At 36.5% G+C, this 16,341-nt stretch overlaps 1 non-coding gene across 1 annotated transcript; it reads right to left on the bottom strand.

Annotated features, from left to right (window-relative positions):
- Positions 1-3,079: 3,079 nt before the first annotated feature.
- On the bottom strand, positions 3,080-3,186 carry LOC128295036 (small nucleolar RNA R71). Its single transcript, XR_008285343.1, has one exon. It is a non-coding gene; the product is annotated as a small nucleolar RNA R71 (small nucleolar RNA).
- Positions 3,187-16,341: the final 13,155 nt, after the last annotated feature.

Genomic DNA, 16,341 nt, shown 5'->3' with positions numbered 1-16,341 from the left:
TTGTACCTTGTCTAAATTTCCAAATAACAAAAATTGTTAGACCAAGCTTCAGTTTAATACTGTAATACCCTTGTAAATATTAATAAATAATATTTACTGACTTTATCATCAGAAAATGGAATTTCGAAACCACTATTTCTGACACCACTAACTTTCGGGCTATTACATTGGATCTATCATAGACGACCCAAAAAGAGGAGATTATACATTCAGATTATTCGTGGTCTTGCCCATCTACGACTTCCACTTCTAGGATTCCATAAACATATTGATAAGTGCTAAACGTAACATGTTTTAACCTCATTTTTAATGTGTTTTGGGTGATTATTCGATGTTAATTGTTAATTTTATATTCATAATCCTTTAAATTCATGTTTTTATGCTTAATAGAGCACTTGGGAGCAAAATGAGAAAAACACGAAAACTTAGAGCAAATTACAAGAACCACATGGGCTAGACCATTCCACACGGCTGGAAACATGAAAATATACACACTTTTTCATGCCCTTTTTAACTCAAATTCATGCAGTTTCGATAAAATTCTTGCTAAAAAATATTTAGTTATTATAGAATAATTAAATTGTACTTAAATTATGAACATTTTGTTCTTTAATTAAATTTATAATAATTTTTTATTAACTTCTATCTTTTTCGACAAATTTGCACAAAGGGCGAAAATTGGCTCGACAGACACTACTAGAAGCACAAAATCGAGAAGAAATATTTGAAGCATCGAGGAGAAATAATTTTTTAGCCTAATACGGTCCAAATTATGTATATTAATCCATAATATAATTAATTTTAATTTTAATCCAATTTAATTTGGGTTAAATAAATTATTATTAATTAATTATGGAAAGTGACCCAATTGAGCTAAACCGAGAAAACCGATCCAACCAAGCACTGGGCAGCCCAAAACTATCCCACATGCTGACCCAATCAGTTTGTTCGGCTGATTATTTGGCTTGCAAAATGGCCCTTGAAGACTCCTTCAAATTGCATTCAAACCCCTTCACTATTCATACCTGTTAATATTTGCCCCTACCTAAAAATAGCATGTTTGAAATCTTCAAACATGCCACATGTTTGAAATCTTCAAACATGCCACATGTTTGGCCAACCATGGAGGGAGTCTTTGGCTACTGATTTTGGCTATTTTTAGCAGCCTTATCAAGCTATTAATACCCCCTTGGGTTCTCACTTCAAACACATCTCAAAACCACTAATTCTTCACTTCTCTCACACTTTTCTCTCTTCATTATTCTTCATTTTATTCCCCATTCCCTTGCTGATTTCACCTCTTGAAAAAGAGTCATTCAACCACCATTTGGAGCAGCATTTAAGTGTTCGTGGGGGCAGTGGTTCAGCAAGAACAAGCAGAGAAGAAGGAGCAGAGCAAAATAGTCAAGCCTCAGAGAAACACTGGATTTGATTCTTGTTCCTTATCCTTTTAATTTTATTGTTGTTGTTATGAACATATCTATGAATATTTGTGATGTTGATATGTTTAATTTAACTAATATGACTTAAATTGAATTTGTGTTACGTTGATTGCATTTTCTCTACTTGAGTTATTAAAAATTGTATTTGTGTTGTTATAGGCCTCGGTAAGATGTTTGATAAGTAAAACTATGACTAAGTTATTCTTGCATTACAATTGTAAGGTAACTAATGAATTAATTATTTACACGGATTGAAATTGTAATTAATTGACACAATACTTAATTAGTGCATGCTTAATCATCTAATGTATCTGAGGGTTAAATTAGCAACGGTATCTAATGATACATTAGCCTTGCATAACTTGCAAGATTATTGTGATTAAACTGTTTCAAGGTAGAAATACATTGTTACCTCACGTAATCTTTTATATGCTTATGAGATTGAATTAATTGTTTGAATTGACATAGAGATATGTATAAGAGATTATTCTAATTTAATACCTTGTATGTACATTAACACATTTGCTTATTAAATTTTGTTTAATCGGTTTAATTGACATAGAGATATAGTCAAAAGATGAATGGATTTTGGTAGGTAAATATGTTCATAAGTTAGCAAATTACTAAGTTGCTGTGAATTTATTTGTAACAACATAAACATGAGTTTAATAATTCTAAGTTAAGAAATGTAAATAATCTAGCACAATTATGTCATCTTGATTATAATCATCTCTTGGAATCGTGCATTAGAAATTTTATTTTGTCTTTATTTATTTTACTTAATTAAAAATCTTAGTTTTTAATCACCTCTTCAAATCAAAATATTTTTCTTCATCAAAGTGATTTAAATTGCATTCATAAATAATTCTTCTCATAGTCCCTGTGGGTACGACAACTTGACATTTACTTGTCACTTTATTACTTGTTGCGATTGTGTACACTTGCACATTTTCGTTGTTCCAAGTTTTTGGCGCCATTGCCCGGGACTATTTTAAAATACGTTATTTGTGAAATTGTTAATTTTTCATTTTGGTCTTTTTTGTTAAATTTTAATCCTATTTTTTGTGTTTGTTTTAGGTGTTTATGATTATTGATCAAATTATTGACTTACTCCCCGTAGACCCTGAAATTGAAAGGACTTTCTGAAAAAGGAGAAGACAAGCGAACCAAAGAAGGACCAAAGATATGAATTTTGAAAATCCATACCAAAATCTAGGAGGAACATTTGCTTATAATACTCACAATCCGATCATTGTTGGCGATGACAGAAACTGTGCCATTCAACAATATGCCATTCCTCTATTCAACGAAGTCAATCCGAGTAATAGGAGACCCTAAATCGAGGCACAACAATTCAAGCTGAAGCTAATCATGTTCCAAATGTTGCAAAATATGGGTCAATTTAGTAGGATTCCTACTGAAGATCCACTCTTTATCTTCGGTTATTCATGAAAGTGAGTGACTTACTTAAACTAGTCAGGGTGACTAAAGATGCCTTGAGATTGAGATTATTTCCATACTCTTTAAGAGATAGAGCACGAGTGTGGTTGAGCTCCCTCCCATCCGGTTCCATAACTACATGGCAAAAGTTGGTTGAACGTTTCTTAATGAAATATTTCCCTCCATCTTTAACCGCCAAGATCCGAAATGAAATGACTTCATTTCGGCAACTTGATGAAGAATCTTTATATGAGGCATGGGAGCAGTTCAAGGAGTTATTACGAAAGTGCCCTCATCACAGCATTCTTTACTGCATTCAAATCGAAACTTTCTATATTGGTCTCAGTATTCATACTAGAATGATGGTGGATGCTTCAGCAAATAGAGCCCTTCTTTCTAAGCTTATAACGATGGTTACGAGATTATTGAAAGAATTGCTAGCAATAATTATAAGTGGCCAACCAACTGAGTAGCCTCAGAAAGACGAGCAACAGAAGTACATAAAGCGGACACACTTGTTTCTTTAGCAGCCTAGGTATCTTCTACGCTTAAGAACATAATTGTTAATGGTTTCAATGGTAATCTGTCAGGTCAGAAACCGAACCAGTTCAAGAATATTTCTTGTGAATACTGTGGAGATGGCCATTTCTTTGAAAATTGCCTATCAAGTCAAGAGTCAAATTATTACTGGGAAATCAGAATTGGAATAGTCTGCAATCAAATTTTTACAACTCTTCATGGTAGAATCATGTAATTTCTTCATGGAGTAATCAATGGGCAAACCATAGTGACTCTGTTATGCCATTTTGACCAAATTATCCGTTAGACTATTCTCAACAAGTGCAACAACCCCACCAACTGAATCTTCAAGTGATTTTGAGAATTTGCTGAAGGTATACATAGCGAAGAATAATACCACTTTAAGAAATCTAGAGAATCAAATGGGTCAGCTAACCAATGAACCTTGAAATAAACCCCAAGGTATTTGGCTGAGTGACATAGAAAATCCAAAAAATTTTGGCAAAGAACTTTGCAAAGTAGTCTTTTTGCCAAGTGGAAAGACATTGGAGCCCAAGGTGGTTGAGGTTCAAGATGAGCCTATTGTTGCTAAAGACAAAGAGGAAGTTCAACCAAGTGTTGAAACTCCTGTTCCATAAAATTCAGATACAGTGATCCTTGATAAGGTAAACTCTAAAGCAGTTAGTTCTGATTACCAAACACTCTTGTCAAATACAGAAAAATTTCCACAGAAGAGTTGTCCAGTTAAAGCTAAGATTCCACCACTACCATATCCTCAACGATTCCAAAAGCAGCAAAATGATACTCAGTTGACCAAAATCATTGATGACGAGGTTACTTTTAATGACTTCGATGCTACTAAATCCCCAGATATAGTTGAAGACTGCTCTGCTATTTCGAAGATGGAATTGTTGGCTTCTATAGAATTAGAGCTCAATTCTTTAGACGATCCATTAGAACATATTTTACTTGAGGATTTACCAAGTGATGATAAAGAGAAGGAATGTTTGGCTTGGTTAGAAGCTAATTCAAGGGAATTCACTAAAAAAGTTCTACTCAAATCATTAGAGTTATCATCTCAGGGTTATACGCAATCAAAGTCGTTGCTTGAAGAGCCACCTAAATTGGAATTGAAGATTTTGTCTCTTCATTTGAAATATGACTATTTGGGTCTATCTTCGAAATTGCTTGTCATTATTTCAGTTGAGTTCACCAAAGATCAATAAGAAGAGGCACTTGTGATTTTGGAAAGGCACAAGAAGAGTACTGGATGGATTATTTCACATATTCGAGTATCGGGTTCGAGGATTTGTAGGAATTACAAGAAGTTAAACAAGGCCACCAGGAAAGATCATTGCGGGTTTTCTTTCCCTAATAAGATGATGGACAGATTTGATGGGAAAGAATATGATTACTTCCTAGATGTTATAGTTGGTATGACAAATGGCCATTTGACACCACCATAGTCAATGACGATCCTGAATAAAATGGAGGGAGTTCTCTTCACTTTCTCTATCATTATTTTATATTTTTAGTTTTTTTCCTCATTTGAATAAAATGGTAGACTTAGATAAAATTTTCTTTGGTTCATTACATTAATTAAAACTTTGTCTAGGAGATTGGAACTTAAGCAGGACCATTTGTGACCCCTCTAGTCTTTCTTGGGAGTTTAATTTAATGTAATTTTTTGAAAAATATTCTTCTTAGTAGGCCGAAGAATTTAAGCGTTTATTTCATTAAATAAAGGGTCAAATATTAAGCCAAGCACTAATTTTAGTTTACTTTTAGTACAGGAGCTTATAATCCAAAAAGGAGCTGCCATTGGGCTTAAGACACTTCTAGGAAGGGAAATATTCAACCATTTTCTGCACAAACGTATAGCCCTTGCCTTGCTCCACCTCTACTCCCAAGTAGCCCAATAGTATATCTCACTTAACTCCTTAATGTTGCAGCCCTTAATTCCCTAAATCACCACCCCAAACACCTTCATTTGAAGTCACCAACTACTGCACCTAGACTATCCTTAAAATTGCCACCTTCTTCAACTCTAAACCTTACCCTTAGCTACTCACCCACCTGTTTAAAACTGAAACCACCCTTAACAAATTTCCTAAGTTTGACACTGAGAGTCCCTTTATCTAGCACCATTCCATGAAGTGAACATTTTGGTATAATGGCTATGCTACAACATATGTGGTTGCCGTAACAAGATTACTGGAGATACTCAAAAATACGGGATGACTCAATCAAAGATACATTTAAAATATATATTTCATAACCTGTTTATTTTTCTACCTGAATTTCCAGACTTTATACTTGAACCATGGACTCTAATGTCGAGGAAGGAAAAAGATGAGTCAGATTCTGAGGGATCTACAAATAAATAAAAAGGGGGGATCTTTACTTTATTTCATTTTCTTTTCTAGGTTATTTAATGTTTTAGGATTAGGTTCTATTATGATTTTTATTTTTCACATAATAAAACAAGAGGTGGAAATCATAAATAAAAATGAACAAGTTGCAAAGTACAAAGTGTGGCAATAGATATATACATGTCTAGGATTGGATCTAGAGAGAGCTTGGTACTTAAGTAGTCAAATTGACTCACCTTCTATTTTCTAGAATCCTACCTTGTGTATAGTATCTATTCTGTAACAGCCCTAACCCGTATCAACTACCACATAGGTATCGTACTTACCTGTACTCTCCCGTATTTATTTATTATATTTTCACCTCTTTGTTCAATACGTTATTCCATCAGAAAATCTTTCAATACTCAAGGAACTCGTACACTTGGTGCAAAAATGATTAGCCGAAGCTATAACTATATCACACACGTAATACCATCACATTAAACTAAAGCTATCTTAGTACCGTACACTTAGTGCCACATATATCTGAAGCTATTTCAGTTTGCACACTAAGTGCTATATATAGTTGAAGCTATCTCGAAATGCACACTAAGTGCCAAATATAGTTGATTTCTCGTCGTACGAAATCGTAGTCATATATATATATAATTTATGCATTATTAATGCATTAAAAACAATTGAAACAATGTTTATCACGTACGAACTTACCTCGTACTCAAAATTGACGAATCGGATCGATTACTCGATAACCTTTGATTTTCCCTAATCTAAATCTGAATTCTTTCTTTATTGATCTATATCTATTCCAAATTAACTAATTTAATCACCAATTCATTCAATTTCATCCAAAAATACCTATTTGAGCATTTTTACACTTTAATTCCTAAAGTTTCACATTTTCTCAATTTAGTCCCTATTTCATAAAAACATAAAATTCATGGAATTCAATTTAACAATGGCTAAATGGATGAAATCTCACAAAAACATAGAAATCATCAAAACCTGAGCTCGAAACATACCTCAATTAAACTTAACAATGGCTGAAAGCTCAGACCCTATTTCTTTTTGCTAATTTTTTACTATGAATGATGATAATAATACTTGTTTTTAACTTTCTTTTATTTAATATAACTTAATTAACCAATTTACAATTTGAACCTTAATATAAAACATTTAACATCATCTATTTAATTCCCATTAAGTCCATTCCCACTATCCATGGTCTAATTACAACATAAGGACCTTTCATTTAATAAGCCATGGCAATTAAGTACTTTTAACAAGCGGAATGCAATTTTTGCATTTTATGCGATTTAGCCCTTTTCTCAAATTAACTACTTAAACGATAAAATTAGCACACGAAACTTTCACACATACATTTTCACATTATGTAAACACCAAAAGTAATATTAAAATAATTTCACGACCTCAAATTTGTGATTTCAAAACCACTGTTCTGATTTAGCTAAAACCGGGCTACTATAACTCTCCCCCTTAGGGATTTTCGTCCCCGAAAATCTTACCAGTGAATAGGTTTGATATTGCTTTCTCATAGCATCCTCGGGTTCCCACGTAGTTTCTTCAACCCCGTGTCGATGCCATAATACTTTCACTAACGCTACTCTTTTACTTCTCAGCTATTTGATCTCACGAACTAGAATTCGGATCGGTTCTTCACGATACGATAAATCTGACTGAATCTCAACTTCTGTCAGAGAAATAACATGCGAAGGATCAAATCTGTACCTTCATAACATTGATACATGAAACATATTATGAATCTTTTCTAACTCAGACGACAATGCTAGCCAATAAGGAAACGGTCTAACTTGCTCGATAATCTCATACGGCCCGATGAATCTTGGACTCAATTTGCCTTTACGACCAAATCAAAGTATTTTCTTCTATGGATATACTTTCAAAAACACTCTATCCCTGATCTGAAACTCTATATCTTTCCGTTTTAAGTCTGCATATGATTTCTGATGATTTGACGTTGCTTTCAGAATATCACAAATTTTTTTCACTTTTTCTTCTGTTTCTTTAATCAGATCAACCTCGTGAATCTTATTCTCACTAAGTTCAGTCCAATACAAAGGTGTTCGACACTTCCGACCATATAAAGCTTCGTACGGTGCCATTTTAATACTCGATTGAAAATTGTTGTTATAAGCAAATTCAACCAACAACAAATACTTTTCCCACGAACCTTCAAACTCAAGAATGCAACATCTCAACGTATCCTCAAGTATCTGAATAACTCGCTCGAATTGAACATCCGTTTGCGGGTGAAATACGGTACTAAAATGTAGTTTTGTACCCAATGCATCTTGCAATTTCTTCGAAAACCTTGATGTAAATCTCGGATCTCTATTTGAAACAATAGAAATAGGTACTCCGTGTAATCTCACAACCTCAGAGATATACAACTTAGCTAACGTTTCAAGCGAATAGTCCATTCGTACCGGAATGAAATGAGTCAATTTTGTCAACATGTCAAAAATAACGTAGATTGCATCTTTCTTACTCAGAGATTGGGGTAAACCCAAAACAAAATCCATAGTTACTCTATCCCATTTCCACTCAGGAATCATAATCGGCTGCAATAAACCTGACGGTACCTGATGCTCAGCTTTAACTTGCTGACAAATCAAACGTTTCATACCATACCACCAAAAAATTTGTTTCAAATCATTATACATTTGCTTCCCAGACGAACAAACAAACGACTACTATGTGCTTCATTCAAAATCATCTAAATCAACTCTGAATTTCTCGGAACATATATACAACATTTGAATCTTAAACAATCATTTGAATCAACTTAAAACTTTGAATCAAAGTTTGAATCACACTGAGCTCGTTTTGCTAACATTTTATATTCAACTTTCTAAGCTTCATAGTTCTGCTGTATAAACAATGGTCTTGCTTTCAACTCAGCTATTATCGAACCATCATTACACAAAACTATTTGAATGTTCATTGCACTAGAGCAAACAAAATTTTCGGGTTAATGCTTTAGCAACAACATTTGCTTTTCCCAGATGTTAATTAATCACCAGCTCGTAATCTTTTAGTAATTCTAGCCATCTTCGCTGTCATAAATTCAAATCTTTCTGAGTAATCAAATATTTTAAAGTCTTGTGATCAGATAAACATGACATTTCTCACCGAACAAATAATGACTCCATATCTTTAATGCAAATACAATGGCTGCTAACATTAAATCATGTGTCAAGTAATTCTTTTCATGTAGCTTCAACTGTCTCGAGGCATAAGCTATGACTTTGCCTTTCTGCATCAAAACGTAGCCCAAACCATTCAACGATGCATCACTATAAACTCGTAAGTAGAAATAACTAGGCATAATCGAATGAAGCTTTTAAGGCAAATCATAATTTCGGTTTGATATAAATATATAATCATCACTTAAGAGATATAACATGTCTTATCGAACTCAAATGTGCTTCATCATATAATCATGAATCAATTTCAGCCACAATAGCCACTCAATGCCGAAACATGCTTCATTTGTGATAATCTCAGTCTGTTATTTAATCACAGTATCTATTTCTGTAGAAGCTTCTAATATAACCGATTAAAACATATTACCTAATTTAATAGTCAATCACGTATGTAACCTTGTTATGACACAACATGGCCAAACATGCTTTTTTACTCATATACATACTATGCGTTTTTACCTTAAATTGAACACCACAATTCACATTTTATTCCATACAAACAATTGACTAACTATTCATGGGACAATTTATGTATTACTATTTGCCTTACATAACCAAATTCCATTACTAAAAGCCATGAACATATCCATAGATTTCATCACCGAAAATTACTAAAACTAAGTTCACTAAACATTACAACTAGAACATATAAGACTAAGACTAAACATGGTGATCAAATGCACTTATTCATTACATAAATTAGTATGAAACACATCCAAAATAGCTAAACATCCTTACGATAGATTTCTTCATATCTCATGCAAAGTCATTAACCAAATTCAACACTCGAACAAATAACTCATACTACATCCATTCATGGCACACATGTAACACCCCAAACCCGAGACCATTGCCGGTGTCGGACCCGAGGGGTTAACAAGCCAAGTTCACATGTTTTTGCCCACCAATTTGACATTTCCAGTCAGGCTGGAAAACTGCGTCACTGTCGCCTTAAAAATCATATCTCGAGTTTCAAAACTCGGAAACTGGTTTCGTAAATTTTCCCTGAATTTAGACTCATATATCCATCCATGGATTTATTTCTAGGATTTTTGGTCGGGCCAATTGGTACAGTTTATTAGTTAAAGTTACCCATGTTACAGGGATCGACTGCTCTGACCTCCGCGCGGTATAACTTGAATATCTCTCTGTATAGGGATTTAATGCTGGTTTTGTTTGTTTCTAATGAAACTAGACTCAAAATGGAATCCGTACATATAAGGTATGTCTCCTAATTCGTTTTGGATAATTTATAGTGAATTTTTAAAGTTGCGACAGGGAACCCAGAAACCATTATGGCCCTGTCTCACAATAGCTTTAATAACTCTTAACCTGTAACTCTTATGACCATTTCGTTTCTTCCATATGAAAATAGACTCATCTAGGTTCATTTACATAGCTTATTCACTATTTAATTCCATTCCTATGAATTTTGGTGATTTTTCACATTCACGCCACTGCAGCTGGCAGCATCTGTTTTTAAGGTAGGACTTACCTATTTGGTAGTCTCCATGATTCAACTAGTCTTGCCATACATAGGTTCATATATGATCATTTTAACCATGCCAATGGCTGATCATATGACCAACATTCCCATTTCCAAGCCATAGCCACATCATGACACCAAATATATACATACAACCCACAATTAGTCTAAGTTCATGCTCCCCTTTTCGAGCCATTTTCGCATGGCCATACATACTTACATTACAACGTATTTAACATACAAGAGGTAGTCCTATACATGCCATCTCAAGTTCAATCAAAAAATTTATACCAAAATGGAGGCTTGATAGTGTGGATGACTTCGACTTCAACGATCCCAAATCCGATTGCTTCGAGCGAAATCTAGAAAACTAAGAGCCAAAGCAACGGGGTAAGCATTTTTATGCTTAGTAAGTCTCAAGGAATATAATTAACTCTAATTACAGCAATACATTCACATAGCCAAATGCATCATTCAATTCAATAACTGAAATTCATTAGTCGATTGAGCGAATGTTGCTCAAGCACGTCGACTTTCCAATGCACATATAACGTACCTTATCCTTTGGGCTTACCGAGTGTACTAAGTGAATTCATTTCAGCAACCAACACTCACCTCCAGCCCAAGATTCTTCGGAATATAACCGGATATAATCACGTGCACAAATGCCTTCGGGTCTTAGCCCGGATAGAATAACTCGCACGAATGCCTTCGGGCCTTAGCCCGGATATAGCCATTAGCACAATTGCCTTCGGGTCTTAACCCGGATATAATTTCCAGCATAATTGTCTTCGGGCTTAGCCCGGATATCATTCAATTTCTCATGCACACATACATCAATAATCATTGGACATACATATTTCATTTTCGTTACTAAGGCTCAAACACAATTATAATCATTAGCATATTCGCCTTCGGGACTTAGCCCGGGTAGAATTCAAATACTCATACACACACAATCAATAATCATACACAACCATATTTCATCTCACATAATTCAAGTAAGGTCACTTCTTGAGGACTTACCTCGGATGTTGTCGAACGGCTTTTTCGGCTATTCGATCACCTTTTCCTTCCCTTTGTCCAATTGTGGCCCTCTTAGCTCTTGAGCTAATTCAAACAAATTCAATTTATTAAAACCTCATTGTGCTTGCTTATGGCGAATATGACAAGGATTTTAAATGGTCATATGGCCACTCTTTAACTTGAATACACAATGGTCATGCACATTTTATACTACATCAAGCAATTCAATACAATTTATTTGAGCATCAAGGAAATGCTAAGGCCTTCAATAGGTTACCCAAGGCCGAATATTCATGTACATGTTGAGGTCAATTTTGCACTTAATACCTCACAAAACAGCATGCAATTTACTAATTAATGCTTTGCACATTGTGGCCCAAAACTTATAATATAGCATCAAGCACCTACATGTGTGCTAGGTCAATTGTGCTTGCAATTTCACAAGCATTCTTCCACATCTTCTTCTTTAAACCAATATATTCATCACTTAGTTCATAACCAAAACATAATGTGCAATCATATATATGCATATATGAGCATGGCCAATTTTCAAGGTGTCCATAGCCATCCAAAACACAAATTTTAACTAACATGCAAGAAGCATGAATCATGCTCAAGAATGCATCATGGCGAATATGACAATCATGTTCCTTTTCAACTTCAATCATGATAAAACAAAGAGAAAACTCAAAATCTTACTCATGAGTAGAAAATCCATCATTGCATGCATCATCATCAAGCTTCACACTTAGCATGCAATGGCTTTATCACCATAACAACTTTGCCCAAATACCATTTCCATGGCATAACAAAGATTTGAGCCATGGCTAACATGCACATCAAGTTAGCAACCAAGTCATGCATGAAACTCCTAACACAACCTCATACATACCTTAATCTTGATGTAAACTTAGCCAAATCTCCTTCTAGGTCTCTTCCAACCCAAGCATGAAGCAAAAATCCTCCCCTTTTCCCTTAGTAATTTCGCCAAGAAGATGAGAAAGGATGAACAAATTTTTCTTTTCTTTCCTTAGTACATTCGCCAAGCCTATGGAGAAGGATGAACATTTTTTTCTTTTTTTTTTCATACTCTTATTTTATTATTTCAAACATGCACCACTAGCAAAACATGTTTAAGACATGTTTTCTTTTGCCCATATTCATCACCATGGCCGCCACTATAGTCAAGTTTGGGGAATTTGACATGCAAGGACAACATTTCCTAGTGTGCATCAATAGGCCACTTCCACATTTGCCTATCTCAAATTCTAAATTTTCTCACACAAGTCCTTTCTAGTGAAATTCACCTTTATAACACTAAATCAATCATCAAAAAATGTCATACATGAATACTCACATATTATAGGCATCAAAATAAATTTTAAATTATTGCTATGCCTCGGTTTTGTGGTCCCGAAACCACATTCCGGCTAGGGTCTATTTTGGGTTGTCACAACTCCCCCTCTTAAGGAATTTTCGTCCCGAAAATCTTACCGTAAATAGGTTCGGATATCGCTCTCTCATAGAGTTCTCGGTCTCCCAAGTAGCTTCTTCTATCCCGTGCTTGAGCCATAACACTTTCACTAGCGGAACCCGCTTGTTTCGCAACTCTTTCACTTCTCGTGATAGGATACGAATCGGTTCTTCTTCATAACTCATATTAGCTTGAATTTCAATTCGATGGACTAATCACGTGCGATGGATCGGATCTATAACGTCGAAGCATCGAACGTGGAAGACATCGTGAACCTTTTGAGTTCGGGGGCAAAATCAAACGATATGCCACCGGACCGACTCGCTCGATATCTCATATGGCCCAATGAACCTCGGGCTCAACTTGCCCTTACGGTAAACTCGAGTATCTTTTTCCAAGGCGATACCTTGAGAAACACTTTATCACCCACCGATACTCGATATCCTTACGCTTCATATCCGCGTCGACTTACGACGATCGAAGGCTATCTTCAAACTTTCACGGATTACTTTCACTTTCTGCTCAGATCCCTAATCAAATCCACCGAAAATCTTGCTTTCACCAAGCTCACCAAAAAACAATGGTGTACGGCATTTACGCCCGTACAAAGCCTCGTAGGGTGCCATCTTAATACTCGATTGAAAGCTATTGTTGTAAGCGAATTCAATCAACGGCAAATACCGCTCCCATGAACCACTAAACTCGAGGACGCAACATCTTAACATATCCTCGAGTATCCGAATTATCCGCCGGATTGACCATCGGTTTGGGGGTGAAAGGCGGTGCTGAAATGCAACTTGGTACCCAAAGCTTCTTGCAACTTTTTCCAAAATCGCGAGGTAAATCTCGGATCTCTATCCGACACGATGGAAATAGGCACCCGTGTAATTTCACAATCGAGAAACGATAATTCGCTTAATTTTTCCATTGAAAATCCGTATGTACGGGACAAAGTGGGCCGACTTAGTCAATCGATCTACCACGACCCAAACCGCATCCTTCTTACTTGCGACAATGGCGGTCCGGATACAAAGTCCATTGTGACTCGATCCCATTTCCACTCGGGTATCGTGATTGGTGAAGTAATCTCAAGGCACCGATGTTCCGCTTTCACTTGTTGACATATTAAACATTTCAAACAAAGTCGGAGATGTCTCGCTTCATACCATGCCACCAAAATCGACGTTTCAAATCATTGTACATCTTCATTCTCGGGTGGATTGCCATTCGGCTACAATGGGCTTCATTCGAATTATCGAAATGAGTTCCAATTCTTTGGGACACACAGACGACTTTTGAACCTCAAACAATCGTCATCATCGATTTGAAACTCCAAGTCCTTGCTCGAACACACGCAGCCGTTTTGCAACCAACTCGTCATCGACTTTCCGAGCTTCTCGAATTTGGTGTGTCAATAATGGTTTGGCTTTCATTTCAGCCACTAACACACTTTCGGATCGGATAGACAAGTGCACATTCATCGCTCAGAAAGTGAATAACGATTTACGACTCAAGGCATCCGCAACCACATTCGCCTTTCCCGGTGATAGTCAATGATCACTCATAATCCTTTAACACCGAGCCAACGTCTTTGTCGCAGATTTAAGTCTCGTTGGGTCATCAAATACTTGAGACTTTTGTGATCCGAGTATACATGGCACCTTTCACCAAATAAGTAATGTCGCCAAATCTTTAAGGCGAATACGATGGCGGCCAATTCGAGATCATGAGTCGGATAATTTTTCTCATGTGGCTTTAATTGCCTCGACGATAGGCCACAACTCGACCTTCTTGCATTAATACGCAACCTAACCCAAGTAGAGAGGCGTCGCTATAGATGACAAACTCCTTGCGGACTCGGGTTGCACTAGAATTGGGGCTTCAGTCAAATAAGTTTTCATTGATCGAAGCTTTTTGGCATTTCTCCGTCCATTCGAACTTAACATCCTTTTGGAGTAAGCCGTCATCGGCGTGGCTATCGTTGAGAAGCCTTTACAAATCATCGGTAATAACCTAAGCCCCAAAAAGCTTCAACCTCGGTAATATTTCTGAGGCTTCCAATTTAGTATGGCTGAAATTTTATTCGGTCGACTCGAATACCCGATGCAGATACCACATGACCCAAGAAGCTAACCTCTCTAACCGAACTCACACTTGCTGAACTTAGCATATAATTGCTTGTCCCGTAAAATTTGCAAAGACTAACCGCAGTGTTCAGATGTTCGGTCTCATTTCTTGAATAGACCAAGATGTCATCAATGAACACGACTACGAATCGATCCAAATATGGTCTAAAGATTCGATTCATTAAATCCATAAATACCGCAGGGCATTAGTGAGCCCAAACGGCATCACCAGAACTCATAGTGACCATATCTCGCTCAAGGCGCCTTGGGCACGCCTCAATCTCGGATTCGCAATTGATAGTAGCCCGATCTCAAATCTATTTTCGAGAACACCGAAGCTCCCTTCAGTTGATCGAACAAGTCATCAATACGTGGCAACGGATATTTGTTCTTTATCGTCGCTTTGTTGTCGACGATAGTCGATCACAATCGCATGGTTCCATCCTTCTTCTTCACGAACAACACGCGCACCCCAAGGCGAAAAACTCGGGCGAGCAAAACCTCTATCCACCAATTCTTGCAATTGAGTTTTCAACTCCTTCAATTCCGTTGGTGCCATACGATACGGTTATCGAAATTGGAGTGGTACCAGTACCAATTCGATGCCAAATTCTATTTCCCGAACAGTGGTAAACCCGCAATTCTTCGGGAAAACATCCGGTATTCACAAACCACGCAGCGCAGATTCGGGTTTCTTCTCGATTCCTTGTCATCGAGCACGACGCAAGGTACGCCGCACCCTTTTCTTACATATTTCGGGCCAACATCGCGATATTACACGGTGGCAACCCTTTAAGTCCGTGGACTCAACCCGAATTATTTCATTATTCGCGCACCTCAAATCGATAGTTTTGCTCTTGCAATTTACAACCGCATCGTGCATGGTCAACCAATCCAAACCAAGAATAACATCGAACTCATCGAATGGCAAAAGCATTAAGTCCGCCGGAAAACAAGAACCTCGAACACTAGGGGACTTTTCTTGCACACTTTGTTAACAAGCACGTAATGACCCAAGGGTTTGACACCGAATTACAAACTCGATGAGACTCAATGGGCAAAGTCTTCTCGGATGCTAAGGTTTCACATATATATGAATGAGTAGAACCGTGGTCAATCAAAGCAATTACATTTGTATTGAAAAGAGTGAAAGTACCCAGTAATAACATCCGGAGAGGCAGATCCTCGCGCGTGCGCGTATGGCATAAGTC

This window comes from Gossypium arboreum, chromosome 6 (genome assembly GCF_025698485.1).
Source record: "Gossypium arboreum isolate Shixiya-1 chromosome 6, ASM2569848v2, whole genome shotgun sequence".
NCBI lineage: Eukaryota > Viridiplantae > Streptophyta > Magnoliopsida > Malvales > Malvaceae > Gossypium > Gossypium arboreum.
This window is presented reverse-complemented; position numbering and strand designations above follow the sequence as displayed.